The 14,442-nt window shown below is 44.8% G+C and overlaps 2 non-coding genes across 2 annotated transcripts; both read left to right on the plus strand.

Moving 5' to 3' along the window:
- The first annotated feature begins 5,663 nt into the window (after positions 1-5,663).
- On the plus strand, positions 5,664-5,735 carry Trnac-gca (transfer RNA cysteine (anticodon GCA)). Its single transcript has one exon. It is a non-coding gene; the product is annotated as a tRNA-Cys (tRNA).
- Positions 5,736-9,679: 3,944 nt separating this feature from the next.
- On the plus strand, positions 9,680-9,751 carry Trnac-gca (transfer RNA cysteine (anticodon GCA)). The gene has a single exon. It is a non-coding gene; the product is annotated as a tRNA-Cys (tRNA).
- Positions 9,752-14,442: the final 4,691 nt, after the last annotated feature.

Genomic DNA, 14,442 nt, shown 5'->3' on the forward strand with positions numbered 1-14,442 from the left:
CACACCATGTGACCTTTGACTTCCAGGATAAGCTTGACTAGGGTATGGCTTCCACCATGGACAGTCTTGAGTCCCTCCTGGGACAGATCATCTCTCTAGTGGTAGTTGTTTTATAAAACCAGAGAGTTCTGTCCGTAATGACCTCTGAACAGGGGTGACTTGTGTGGTGTTGTGGCACTGTTTCTATGCTAATGAATCTGGGCTGGTGGAAGAAAACATAAAATGCCCAACAACCTCCTGCGAGATCTCCAGAGCATGCTGTATGCCCAACACCCCGACTCCATGGTACTTAAACACTCTGATAGCTTTCCCCCCTCCTTGGTCCTTTACTAGCAATTAGGGCTCTATTCCTCCTCGCAGCCTGCCTCATCCAATTTCTAAAATGGCAGATAAGTAGCAAAAGTCACTGCCAATCACTTCCTGGTTCAATACCCAACCCTTCCCAGCAGAGGCTGATGGCTACGGTGACACCTCCACCCTTATTCAACAAAAAAGGGGAGGTGTGGGGCCAGAAGCTGTGCAACTATGGGAGGTAGTCTACAGCAATAGTCAGGTTGAGATGTGTCCAGACCTTACAAGTCTCATCCTGAGATGGACAGGAATAGGGCTGCTTCCTCCTTACTATGGGCCTGCATATAAGTCTTACCTGCAGTAAGCCTTATGACCCCTACTTCCACCACTCATAAGGAAGCCATGTAGCCTGGTGGCCAAATTTCAGGCTAAACTTCCTCTCTCATTATACAGTCATATCCAGTAAGTACTTGGTATTCCTCTTCATGCAAATGAAACATTCCAGCACCTTGGCTCCAGCCAATGGTGTACAGGCACACCCAAGCTGCTTCCTACTCACCAGTGTTTATGTAGCCTTGTTCACCTCTAATAAACAGAGTGGTTTCACTGGAAACGGCCTCTGGAGAAGCTGTTTCTCACACACTCATGCCCACTGAGACTGTCTAACCCAACCTGTCTGGCTAAGCTCCAATCCTTCCAGTACAGCTCAGTGAGTAATGGTGCCTGGATACCCCAAGGGGAAAAGCAGCACCCTCCTGCTTCTGTCCACTGTAGATCTCCAAAAGAGTGGTATACCCATACAGCACAGTCTAGTTTGTCTTTGAATCTCCTCTGCCAACAATAATTCTAAAACTCTTCAATTTAGCCTTTGGCAAATTTTTTAAACAAGGGCAAAAAGCAACCATATTCTTTGCTAACATATCTTAAGAATGACAATATTCTTCCCCTATGAAACATTTTGAGCTGGACCTCCACAACCTCACTTCTCTGAGTACTACTGTTTTCTCAGCACTTCTTAGGATGGTCTACAATGTCCCAGTTACAGCATTCAACTGCTTTTCTTTTTTCTTTTCTTTTCTTTCTTTTTTTTTTTTTTTGCTTTTCAAGACACTTTTATTTTGGTTTCTTAATTGGTTTGAGTCATAGAAGACAAGAAACAGGAGGGATGCTGTTATTTCAATTCCCAGGGGAATTTTGCTACATCTCTGCTCTTCTCTCTGTGTGTACTGGGAAGAAGGCCTAGGGATTTCAGGAGTTTCTGATGTTCACAAATCTGTGGAAGGCAGCTGGTGACCACCTTCATTTCTAGGACTTTCCCTGCTGTAATGGGTTCTTCTAGTGATATGCAGGGGCTTGGAGTTAAAAGTGTATGTCACTGAGAGAAGTGTAATATCCTGTTTTTTCAAACTATAAATCATGTACTTAATCATATAATTGCAAAATGGCTTCAAAACACTGCTTAATTTGCTTATAATCATGGAGGATTAACATGTGGAAAGAGCATTCTCTACATGCTAGTCAAGAAAGATCATTTGTCCTTTCTTTTTTTTCTTTTTTTTTGCCATGGCAACAGCATTTTTTTTTTATTAACTTGAGTATTTCTTATTTACATTTCGAGTGTTATTCCCTTTCCTGGTTTCCGGGCAAACATCCCCCTAATCCCTCCCCCTCCCCTCCTTTATGGGTGTTCCCCTCCACATCCTCCCCCCATTGCCGCCCTCCCCCCAACAATCTAGTTCACTGGGGGTTCAGTCTTAGCAGGACCCAGGGCTTCCCCTTCCACTGGTGCTCTTACTAGGATATTCATTGCTACCTATGAGGTCAGACTCCAGGGTCAGTCCATGTATAGTCTTTAGGTAGTGGCTTAGTCCCTGGAAGCTCTGGTTGCTTGGCATTGTTGTACATATGGGGTCTCGAGCCCCCTTCAAGCTCTTCCAGTTCTTTCTCTGATTCCTTCAACGGGGGTCCTATTCTCAGTTCAGTGGTTTGCTGCTGGCATTTGCCTCTCTATTTGCTGTATTCTGGCTGTGTCACTCAGGAGCGATCTACGTCCGGCTCCTGTCGGCCTGCACTTCTTCGCTTCATCCATCTTGTCTAATTGGATGGCTGTATATGTATGGGTCACATGTGGGGCAGGCTCTGAATGGGTGTTCCTTTTGTGTCTGTTTTAATCTTTGCCTCTCTATTCCCTGCCAAGGGTATTCTTGTTCCCCTTTTAAAGAAGGAGTGAAGCATTCACATTTTGATCATCCGTCTTGAGTTTCATTTGTTCTAGGCATCTAGGGTAATTCAAGCATTTGGGCTAATAGCCACTTATCAATGAGTGCATACCATGTGTGTTTTTCTGTGATCGGGTTACCTCACTCAGGATGATATTTTCCAGTTCCAACCATTTGCCTACGAATTTCATAAAGTCATTGTTTTTGATAGCTGAGTAATATTCCATTGTGTAGATGTACCACATTTTCTGTATCCATTCCTCTGTTGAAGGGCATCTGGGTTTTTTCCAGCTTCTGGCTATTATAAATAAGGCTGCGATGAACATAGTGGAGCACGTGTCTTTTTTATATGTTGGGGCATCTTTTGGGTATATGCCCAAGAGAGGTATAGCTGGATCCTCAGGCAGTTCAATGTCCAATTTTCTGAGGAACCTCCAGACTGATTTCCAGAATGGTTGTACCAGTCTGCAATCCCACCAACAATGGAGGAGTGTTCCTCTTTCTCTGTATCCTCGCCAGCATCTGCTGTCACCTGAGTTTTTGATCTTAGCCATTCTCACTGGTGTGAGGTGAAATCTCAGGGTTGTTTTGATTTGCATTTCCCTTATGACTAAAGATGTTGAACATTTCTTTAGGTGTTTCTCAGCCATTCGGCATTCCTCAGCTGTGAATTCTTTGTTTAGCTCTGAACCCCATTTTTTAATAGGGTTATTTGTCTCCCTGCGGTCTAACTTCTTGAGTTCTTTGTATATTTTGGATATAAGGCCTCTATCTGTTGTAGGATTGGTAAAGATCTTTTTCCAATCTGTTGGTTGCCTCAACTGCTTTTCTAATCAAGTCCCAACATCTCCCATATTCCTCCACAAGCAACATGGTCAGGTCCTGTTATTCTAACAACACAGGCCTTAGTTCCAATTTCTCTCTTACCATTAATGTGTTACTAGAGTTTTACATAGTTACTATACTATGCTATTGCCAGGAACACACTTCATGATCAAGGCAACTTGTTATAAAAGAAAGCATTTAACTGGGGGTTGCTTAGACTTTCTAAGTTTAGTCCATGATGGCCATGGCAAGAAGCATGATAGCAGGTAGATAGGCTGAGCACTGAGAGTTTACATCTGATGCACAAGCAGGAAGCAGAGGGTAAGACTGCTGGGCCTGATGGGAATTTTGAAACCTCAAAGCACACACTCAGTGACACACTGTTGCACCCCGATACTTAAGGTTGAAGTACCCATGTCTAGATAGCTCTTCCGAGCTCCTGGCAAAATGGAGAACTCCCTTTATTAGTGGGGGGGGCTTCCTCTTCTCTGTCTGATCTGGGGGGCCAAGCCCCAACCTTCTACCTGAGGAATGTCACATAGTCCTTGGCAAATCCACAAGTTCAATCCCTCCCTCCCCATAAGAACATGCCCTGCAAGTACCTGGGATTCCTGGAAAGCCTCTCCATATAAATGAGGTATTACAGTTCTTTAAACTTCAGCCAATAAAACTTCACCCTAAGAAGAACCCCTTCCTACTCTCCAAGGTTCATATATAGCCTTGGTTTACCCTGAATAAAGTGTGTGTGCAAGCCCACCACAATAGAGGCATGCCCACAAGCTGAGTCCACCTAAGGGAGTTGTTTTACTACAATCCCTGGAGAAGGCCTTCTTTCCCCACTCCCAGCAGGACTGGGGTCCTGCAGTCTCCACTCATTCTGGATTCCATTTCAGCATTTCAGCCAGGTGTACAGTGGTGTCTGGACGCACTGAAAGGGAGGAAGCTGAGCACACAGCACACACCACACCTCCCAAACCTCCCTAAATAGTTCCACCAACTGGATCTAATATTCAAATATATGAACCCATGGGGGCCATTCTCATTCAAACAACCACATTAATGTATGAAAAAATATTTAAATTAACTGTACAGACTATCAGTATAGCATGTAGGAAGAAGCATAGGCCTTATCATGCATGCGAAGGCTGACATTTTACGTCCTTAGCCTATTACACAAAGGGTTCACCTTCCACAGGAAGAAATGTTATTTTGATAAGAAATATTCAAGAACTTGGAGTCTGGAAAGAGACACTTCCACACAGAAGAAATGGTAGGAAGGAAGAATTACCTGGTGAAGGTGGAGGGATCCATAGAGCCTTGGCTGTACAGTCTGCTGTGTGGACAACCAGAACAAAAATTCAGGAACCTGGGTCACAACAGGAAGCAGAAAGTACAGATGTTCATTACTGATGATCCGTGTGGGAAATTGTTCAGAAAGATATTTCATAGAGAACTCAGCATGTATAGAAAATGTAGGTTCTGAGAGGAATGCAAAGGTTTACACATGAGGCTGCCATTAACTTGAGGAAAAACAAAAGTTCCATCAGATGTCTTTGTCCTGCTTAGAATGACTGACATAAATCATACAATGCTAACAAATCATCGTGATATAAACATGGAGAGTCATCCAACCAAAAGCCGGGCATGACAGTGACGGGAAAGTGAGAATGGAAGAGGGTGTGATGTGTGTTATGATCTCATCACAAGTTGGCTGGTTTTCTGATGTGTAGACATGATGATGTAAGAGACACCACCACTTGTGTTTTCCGTAAGTGCACAGCACAGACTACCAGAGACTGCCAACCCTCTGAGGAAGGGCTCCCATAGGATGACAGGAGCAATGATCTCAAGAATTCAGGGTATGTGTGCTTGTTTCTTAGTAACCTTTAAAAAATAATATTGAGTTTTCAAAATAATGAATTGTGCATATATTCTGACTAAAAAAAATATATGAAAACAAGTTTGCATAGTGGTGGCAGGTTTGAAGGCTCAAGTAAAGGCCATAGTGTCAGCATTCTCTGTCCCCTGCTCTGCTGATGCAGTTCCTCCAAAGGCCGCCAAGTAGCCATTGTGTTGCATGTGAGTTTTAGTTGAGTTGAAGGTTGAAACAGCTCCAGCTGAAGCCTCCTGCCCCAGCTAGGACCTCAGCAGGAGAATGTCAGTCTTTTATGTTGTCGTGACTGTCAGATGTGCAGAGGCAGCTCAGGGCTGGGCCTCATAGGAGGAAGCAGATGATTGCAGAGCACTGGCAAGTGCCCATGCCAGATGTTAACAGCCAGGGAGTGGCCATGCAGGTTCTGAGTGCCTATGAGACATTAATAAACAGGTGGGGGTATAGCTCAGGGGTAGAGCATTTGACTGCAGATCAAGAGGTCCCTGGTTCAAATCCAGGTGCCCCCTACCACACATTTGGTTTTTACTCATGGAGATATCACACACACACTGAGGTCCTATGTTTCTTCCATTCATTCTAGTCATGGACCTCACCAGACCTGGGAGCTACAGACCAGCCTGTCATGTGGATAGATGGCTGCCTCCCATCTCTTCCTACATGCTGACTATCCCTCCCATTCTTATTATCTCTCTCCCCTATTCCTGCATAGACCTAGTTTCTCTGGTTCTGTTACTTTCTAAATATAAGGCAAGGAGTATGAGGGAGAAATTAAGGGTTTTCTAGGCACAGCAGTTATAGTGACAGCCAGTGTTCATGGTCCAGAAAGGAAAGCCTAATCTATCTTCCTCCTTGGCTATCTGGTGAACCTGTGGTTAGAACTAAAGAGACAAATCACAAAACCAGGCTGTCTATGTAGGGTGAATATTTCCCCTTCCACTTTGGAAGCTTCTCTACAATGTCCAGAACCCACTGCTCACTTACTTCACCCTCAGGGGCTAAAGACTGTCTGAGCTGCTGTCCCAGGTAGAGAGGGATCCTGCAGTGTTGTTGCTGACTGTGCCAGGTAGAACCCTGTGAGAACTCTGAGTGACAGCCCATCTGTCTTCAGGTAGAGAAGAGCAGGGGGCATCTAGGGCCCGAGATGAAGGCAGTTGGCCAGTTCAGGAGCTAACCCAGGACAGCAGTGTGAAGCAATCTCAGCATCTGCAGGCTGCTCCTTTCCATTTCCTTGGCTGATGATGCTATTCAAGTATGGGCCTAAGAAGGTGTATATACCTAGTTTATATGGGTATATGGAAACTTCAAGCTAAGGAAGGCATCTTACCAGTCAGGTTGGGCAGCTTCTGGAAAGTGGGTCTGTGAGCATCTATAATTTAACTTTATAGTCAGTTCTAATAAATCACCACTCAGATGACAATTATTAACTGTATACACCGACCGGTATCAGTGGGGGTATAGCTCAGAGGTAGAGCATTTGACTGCAGATCAAGAGGTCCCTGGTTCAAATCCAGGTGCCCCCTTTTCATGTGATTTTGGAAACTAACTGTCCACATTCATAGTAAAGACCTACTTTCTCTCGATTCATGACTTGAGATTCACCCCAGTGGAGGGCACAGTTGTGTTCATCAGATCCCTCACACATAGCTGACCATGTGTTCATTGGATCTCAAGTCTTTTAGGTGAGAAAATCTTCTACAGTTTTTGAATGTAGAGTAAATTTCATAAACCCAAAAAGCTAGGTTTTATTAAAAAGGAACCATTATTGGTCTCAGATTATGGAATCAAGACACAGACGAACTGGGCAGTAGCTGTGGATCCTAAAGAAGATGGAGTTATGCATACTGAGCTGGTAAAACAGTTGAGGACATCCAGGTGATTCATCAGAGCTGGGAATATGGGAGTTCTGGCTCTCAGAAGGGGGAGCATAAGACCATGAGGATTCCATAGATCACAAGTTTCCCAAGATGCTCAAGGGCCTGGTTGTTATCCAGTGGTGGTTCATGACTGGCATCTGTTCTACAGGTTCAGCATTTGTACTGTAGGAGCCGTGTGTCTGTATTCTAACTGTTACTCCTTGGAATAAAGTCCCTGGGGATGCTACGGGGTGAAGTGGGAGTAGGTGGGTGGGTGGGGGAGCACCTCTTAGAGGCAAAGGAGAGAGGGGATGAGTGGGGTGTTAGGGAAGGGGTTGGGGGACAACATGTGAATTGTAAATAAATAATATAATTAATTAAAAAATCCCAACAATGATCCCGACATTTTGGCAGCTGTTGCTACAGCTCAGTGTGAAGGAACAAGCAGATCCTGACCACGCTGGAGCTCCCTATTGGACCCCAGATAGCACCTCTTCCTGTCTTTTCACTGAAGACACAGAGGGAACATGCAACCTCTCCACTGATGTGCTGATGGCTTCAGCTCTTTCTACAGAGTGACAGAGATTCCATACAACCAAACACAGAAATAAATCAGCACAGCACTGGGTCACAATGCCCCCTTCTCCCATGTGTGTTGCTATGTCAGTGACAAAATCCACTAGAGTTTTGGAGGATATTGGCTCCAACGTGAAAGAGAAGGTCCATGTCTCCCTTGAGCCTTCCTTGGGATATTTTTCTGTCACAAGTGGCAGAGCCTAGGAAAATCCAATGCTGGATCCAGGGATCTTCTCCAACATTCATCCGAAACCCTGGGTTGGGTTGATGGGTAGTAGTCACCGTATACCAACTGCAAGCCTGTATGTTTATATTTCAAACAACGCAACCATATTTTCCTTAAAAAGTTCATTTATACACACATATGCACACACACATACATACATGTACACAAACACACACACATACATACATGCACACAAACACACACACATGCACACACAAACACACATGCACACACACACACACACACACACACACACACACACACACATGCACGCACACACGATTTCTCTCAAAACTGGATACTAAGCCTCTGCTGACTCTATAGTGAGTTGCTCCATGGTAACTTCCTGCTCTGTCTCTGCAATGCTTGTGTGAGCCTTGTGTTATTTGCTTTTAACTCTGTAAGAATTCACCAATGTGGCTTCTAAACCAGGTTTTGGTATAACAGTTTGACTACTTTGCATAAGTCTTGTTCTATGAGTAAAATATACAACAAAAGTATATTTACTAGGTAAATTATGAATGAATATTTTCCAAAAAGAAACATTTTGTGGTTTCCCTCAGCAGCTTATGCAAATCACAAACACTGTGCCAGGGCCTCCCTGAATCCTCCCCTTGTTCTCTGTCTCCACAGACTACATCCCTGGCATCTCTGTTGGGGATGGGTCCACACAGCAGAGATTTCTGGCCCCACTTTGGTTGATTCTGTAGGCTGAGCTCTGACTGATAAAATAGCCAGTCTTTGTACCTGGTCCCTGCTGAGCTAAAGGTTTGGGACCAGCATGAGGTTAAATTGTTCTCAGATTTAGAGATTTTATTTCAAATTTAGGGCCAGGAAATGATAAGATTCAGGAGAGCAGAGGGTGAAAAAAGTCACAGAAAAGATTCCCAGTGTAAGCATGTGCTGAGGGTCAGAGTGGGGTGCGGAGAGAATAAATGGGAGGAATTTGCAGGCAAAATCTCAGGGGGAAACAGAGCAGGACTCCGGCCCTGCACACTGGTTCTCCAATTGAGCGTCCATGGATGCTGAGCAGCTAAGGCTGCAGTGTGCTGGGCATGGAGGGACTCTAAGGGGTCGGCCTATGGGGAGGACATGGTGAATCCAAGCCTGATAGAGTCTGGTCTGAAGGAGGTGGGTCAGGTCCTCTAGCCACTGCAGATGTCACTATGAGTTCTACATCCTCGGGTGGGGCAGTGCAGGTGACCTGTGCCAATGAGGGAGTCTACAAAGTCCTAGAAAGAGCAACACAGGACATTAATCTCAATCACGCCCTGCTCCAGGACTGTCACCTGCTGATCACCTTATCAGTCACTGTCCTGCATCACGCTTCACTCACTATGGTCTCCAGATGTCCTTCATCATATCTGCAGTCTCTCCATTACTTGGTCATTTAGCAGGAGTGTTTTATTTGTCCCTCATATACCCTCTGGCCAAGGATTTCTCAGTGGATAGAGAACTTTCCCCTCTGTCTACTCCTGCCTCCCACTCACCTGCAAAGGTCAGCTCAGCAGCCAGCGTGTTTGCTTATGGCTCCTTCAGTTATATTGAAGGAGGTCAAACGGCTTCAGCTGAGGCCTCCTGAGTTTAATGTCCCTGCCTCAGCTAGGGTCTAAGGCAGGGGAATGCTAGTCACTCATGAGGACATGGCTGTCAGATGTGCACAGGCAGCTCAGGACTGAGCTTCATAGGAGGAAGCAGATGATGGCAGAGCACTGTCGGGTGCACATGCCACATGTTTACAGCCAGGGAGTGGCCATGCAGGTTCTGAGTGCCTATGAGACATTAATAAACAGGTGGGGGTATAGCTCAGGGGTAGAGCATTTGACTGCAGATCAAGAGGTCCCTGGTTCAAATCCAGGTGCCCCCTGCCTTTCTTTTAGATGTTAGTAAAATGTTGTAAGTAGTCAAAAACAACCAAATAAAATCCCTATTAACTCATTGTCCCTTTACCTGGATGGTGTCCTCTTATGCACGTGTCCGTGCCCACCTGTGCAGTGGATTCTACTCAGGCTCCCTCTGCGGGCTGATCGCTGAAGCCAATCCAGGTCATGGTCCCTTTTGCTATAGCATGAGTTGTCCTCTAAGGCATGTCACTCCCTGTAGCTGATTAAACTTAGAGGAGGCTTGGAACAGAACCAACTTGACAGCCCCTGTCTTTCATCTCTCAGGAAAGTCCTTCAGAGCTCCCAGAATGTTCCTTACATCCAACTCTCCCGGTGCTGCACTGCAGTTCCTGCCACTTCTGTGGAAACAGTTCACCGGTTGGTTATCTTTTATTTAGAATAAGGGGGGTTTGTTTTTGTTGTTGTTGTTGTTGTTGTTGTTTGTTTTTGTTTTAAGTAAAAGGACAATGTGTTTCATGTCTGTGTGTACTCACCATGACTGACAGGTTCGAGAACCTAGCAAGCTGTGTAATGTTTATTGAATGTTCAAGGCATGGAGTGTGGTGGTGAGAATCTTCCGAAGGATTTAAGTGTATGGAGAATGCGCTCTCTGGGCTTCACATAAGGCTTATCAGTGACCTAAGAGCAGAAGGCCTTGTGCTATGAATCTCTTGTTGTGAATTTATGGAAAAAGCTACATCCAGGCCTCTTCTCCAGGTCAAAACACCCGAGTGTGTGTGTGTGTGTGTGTGTGTGTGTGTGTGTGTGTGTGTGTGTGTTGACTCAGCTTAGTCAAAGTTGGAGAGAAGAGGGATGGTAGATGTCACTGTAAAAATCTTGTCAATTTCGGGATCATTAAGAATAGATCGGGCTGGAGAGATGGCTCAGTGGTTAAGAGCACTGATTGCTCTTCCAGAGGTCCTGAGTTCAATTCCCAGCAACCACATGGTGGCTCACAACCATCAGTAATGAGATCTGGTGCCCTCTTCTGGCCTGCAGTCACATATGCAGGTAGAATGCTGTACATAAAGTAAGTAAATAAATCTTTGGGGTTGGGGATTTAGCTCAGTGGTAGAGCGCTTGCCTAGCAAGCGCAAGGTCCTGGGTTTGGTCCCCAGCTCCGAAAAAAAAAAAAAAAGAAAGGAAGAAAGAAAGAAGCAAGAATAGATCGTGATGCTCCACTATGTTCATAGCAGCCTTATTTATAATAGCCAGAAGCTGGAAAGAACCCAGATGCCCTTCAACAGAGGAATGGATATAGAAAATGTGGTACATCTACACAGTGGAATATTACTCAGCTATCAAAAACAATGCCTTTATGAAATTCATAGGCAAATGGTTGGAACTGGAAAATATCATCCTGAGTGAGGTAACCCAATCACAGAAAAACACACATGGTATGCACTCATTGATAAGTGGCTATTAGCCCAAATGCTTGAATTGCCCTAGATGCACAAAACACATGAACCTCAAGACGGATGATCAAAATGTGAATGTTTCACTCCTTCTTTAAAAGGGGAACAAGAATACCCTTGGCAGGGAATAGAGAGGCAAAGATTAAAACAGATACAGAAGGAACACCCATTCAGAGCCTGCCCCACATGTGGCCCATACATATACAGCCACCCAATTAGACAAGATGGATGAAGCAAAGAAGTGCAGGCTGACAGGAGCTGGATGTAGATCTCTCCTGAGAGACACAGCCAGAATACAGCAAATACAGAGGCAAATGCCAGCACCAAACCACTGAACTGAGAACAGGACCCCCATTGAAGGAATCAGAGAAAGAACTGGAAGAGCTTGAAGGGGCTCGAGACCCCATATGTACAACAATGCCAAGCAACCAGAGCTTCCAGGGACTAAGCCACTACCTAAAGACTATACATGGACTGACCCTGGACTCTGAACTCATAGGTAGCAATGAATATCCTAGTAAGAGCACCAGTGGAAGGGGAAGCCCTGGGTCCTGCTAAGACTGAACCCCCAGTGAATGTGATTGTTGGGGGGAGGGCGGCAATGGGGGGAGGGTGGGGAAGGGAACACCCATAAAGAAAGGGAGGAAGAGGGGTTAGGGGGATGTTTGCCCGGAAACCGGGAAAGGGAATAACACTTGAAATGTAAATAAGAAATACTCAAGTTAATAAAAACAATTAAAAAAAAAGAATAGATCATGAAAAAAAAAGAATAGATCATGAACATTTAAATGAATCTGGAACCAAGGTTGAAAAAGTGCTACAGAGGTATAGCATTTGACTGCAGATAAGAGATCCCTGGTTCAAATCCAGGTATCCTCTCCCCCTATCTAATTTTGACCTTTTAGATAGATGCTTACATCTTAATTTCTTTGTAGTAGACACTAGTGTTAAATTTTTTTTCCTGGAAGCAGTAAATACTAAGAATTTGTTATTGAGGGTCTATATCCCAAATAAGTTAAAATCACTTTAATGGCTCTGTAGGCGAAAGCTTTCTCTGTGGCTCCCCATGTTGGATCCAGATGAAGAGAGACATTCTGTGGTTTTAAGGCATTTATTGTTATGACAGAAAGTGGATGAGTAAAATCATACCCCACTTCTCAGAGTGGGCCTGAGATAAATACCTTTTGCAGGAAGGAGTGTCTGGAGCCTCCAGGCCTTTGGGTACCTCATTATAATAGCGATTTGTCTGGAGCCTATGTGACCTGTGGTCAAACCTCTACCCGTGGAGGGGCTTAGGGTGTTGCCCTTATCTGACTGATGGTCACAAATCTATAGAGGGCTGTGGGCTATGGCTATGATGGGTGGTTTCCCGGGAGTCAGGTGAAAGGCCTGCCATCTTTTTCAGGGTTATTGGGGTTTCAAACCTCCTCAACCGGGAATGAGGGTGTCTTTCATGGTCCCACAGGATAGGACCCTACAGACTTTACTCAGCTCATAAGATACTACAGGCTCAGGTTTGCTGTAATTATGGCCAAGTGTGTGTGATGAGATACAGTGTATGGGTCTCACTAACACATGGCAGGACCCAACTGTCAGGATCATGGAAGACTTCTTGGGAGAGCACCATCCACTGTCTATCACCTCCCTCATCCTCTATCATCCCGAGGCCTTTTCTGTCTTTGAGTCAGCTCCTAGCAGGCCTGCCTCCATTGCTTGAGAGCCCTCTCTCTTTTTCTCATCAGCTTCTTTCTATTTCACTGCCCATTTTTTGTAACTTCTTGACATCTCAGTTTTTGAGTATCTAGGGCCTAAGATTTAGTCTTTAGACTGTTCCTCATTTCCACTCATGGCTCCTCTGTGACCTCACTTTGCCCTGTGGATGTAATGGGCTTGTGGCCCTCATATTAACATCACCAGCCAGGACTTCCCTTGTGTAGCAGTTTCCTCCAGAATTGAAACATTACACTGTAGTTTTTTTCATGGTTTAATTTTAATGAGGGTTTTTAAACGTTTTAACCTCCCTTCTAGCCTATCACCCACCAGAAAAAAAGGATGTGGGGAAAGTAGACATGTTTAGAAAGGTTATTTGGAATAACTCTTATCTATGTTGTCAGGAAATCCACAGTTCAGTTTGCAACAGCTTGATTTACTTACAAAAACTTTGTGGATATACCAACAGTCTAGTTTGGTACATCAGGATCGCAGACACAAATCAGCAATGGTGACACCACTACCTAACAGAGACAGTCAGTCCTCAGCCCTGGCACGAGTCAGCAGGAGGGACCAGGAGGGATGCCAAGAGAAGTTCTCAGCTATGCTGCTCACATCCTCGCTCATCGAAGTGAAGACCAGCAAAGACCCACAAGTGGTACATAGCTAGGTCTATCAACAAGCCAAGCCCAGCTTCTCTCGCTGTCCTAGTCCTATTTATACTCCCCCCACCCCCTCCATGGTGTGTGCCTCTCTGTGTCCTGCCTCAGCATGTGGGTCTGTCACAGCTGACATCATTCTGTCAATCAGCCTGAGTTCACAAAAGAGATAAGAAGCCACAACACACCACCAGACGTTCTTTGTTCTGTTTCTCTGTATGGAGCTCCAATAAATGGAGCTCAACAACATATGTAAGGAGAATCTCTCTCTCTCTCTCTCTCTCTCTCTCTCTCTCTCTCTCTCTCTCTCTCTCTCTCTCTGTGTATGTGTGTGTGTTAGCAAAAAAATTCTTCATCACATGTTCTTTAATATGCTTGTTTCAATGGAACATCCTTTCACCTATGTCTGCTTCAGTGAGAAAATTTCCTTCACGAGTCTGTCTTAGCCTTTCACCTGTGTGCGCTTCAGCAAAATGTTCCTTCACATGTCTGCTTTAGCAAAATGTCCTTTCACTTGTGTCCACTTCAGGAAAACATTCCATCACATTTGCCCTAATGAAACACCATCCAACACTTTACTTTTTCTACCCTGCAGAAGAACTCCTTAAAACAGAAAAACTCCTTTAAAAAACTCCTTAAAATAACTAGAATAGCACTGAGTTAGTATGATGGAAATCCATTCGAGAGGGACTGGTTCACCAGCACCATTAGGGATACTTGGTTATCTCTATCTGAAGTCCCCATACATGTCTGGGAGTGGAGGACCATGGGTGGGAGGCACTGTTGAGGGAACTGGGAATAAGGAAAGATGTGTTTGAACCCCAGTTCACTGGGATGGATAGAACTGTGTTGACAGAGAGATTAAATAAATAGCAGGGACTGCTGGCCTAG

The sequence above is a fragment of the Rattus norvegicus genome, chromosome 4 (assembly GCF_021556685.1).
Source record: "Rattus norvegicus strain SHRSP/BbbUtx chromosome 4, alternate assembly SHRSP_T2T, whole genome shotgun sequence".
Taxonomy (NCBI): domain Eukaryota; kingdom Metazoa; phylum Chordata; class Mammalia; order Rodentia; family Muridae; genus Rattus; species Rattus norvegicus.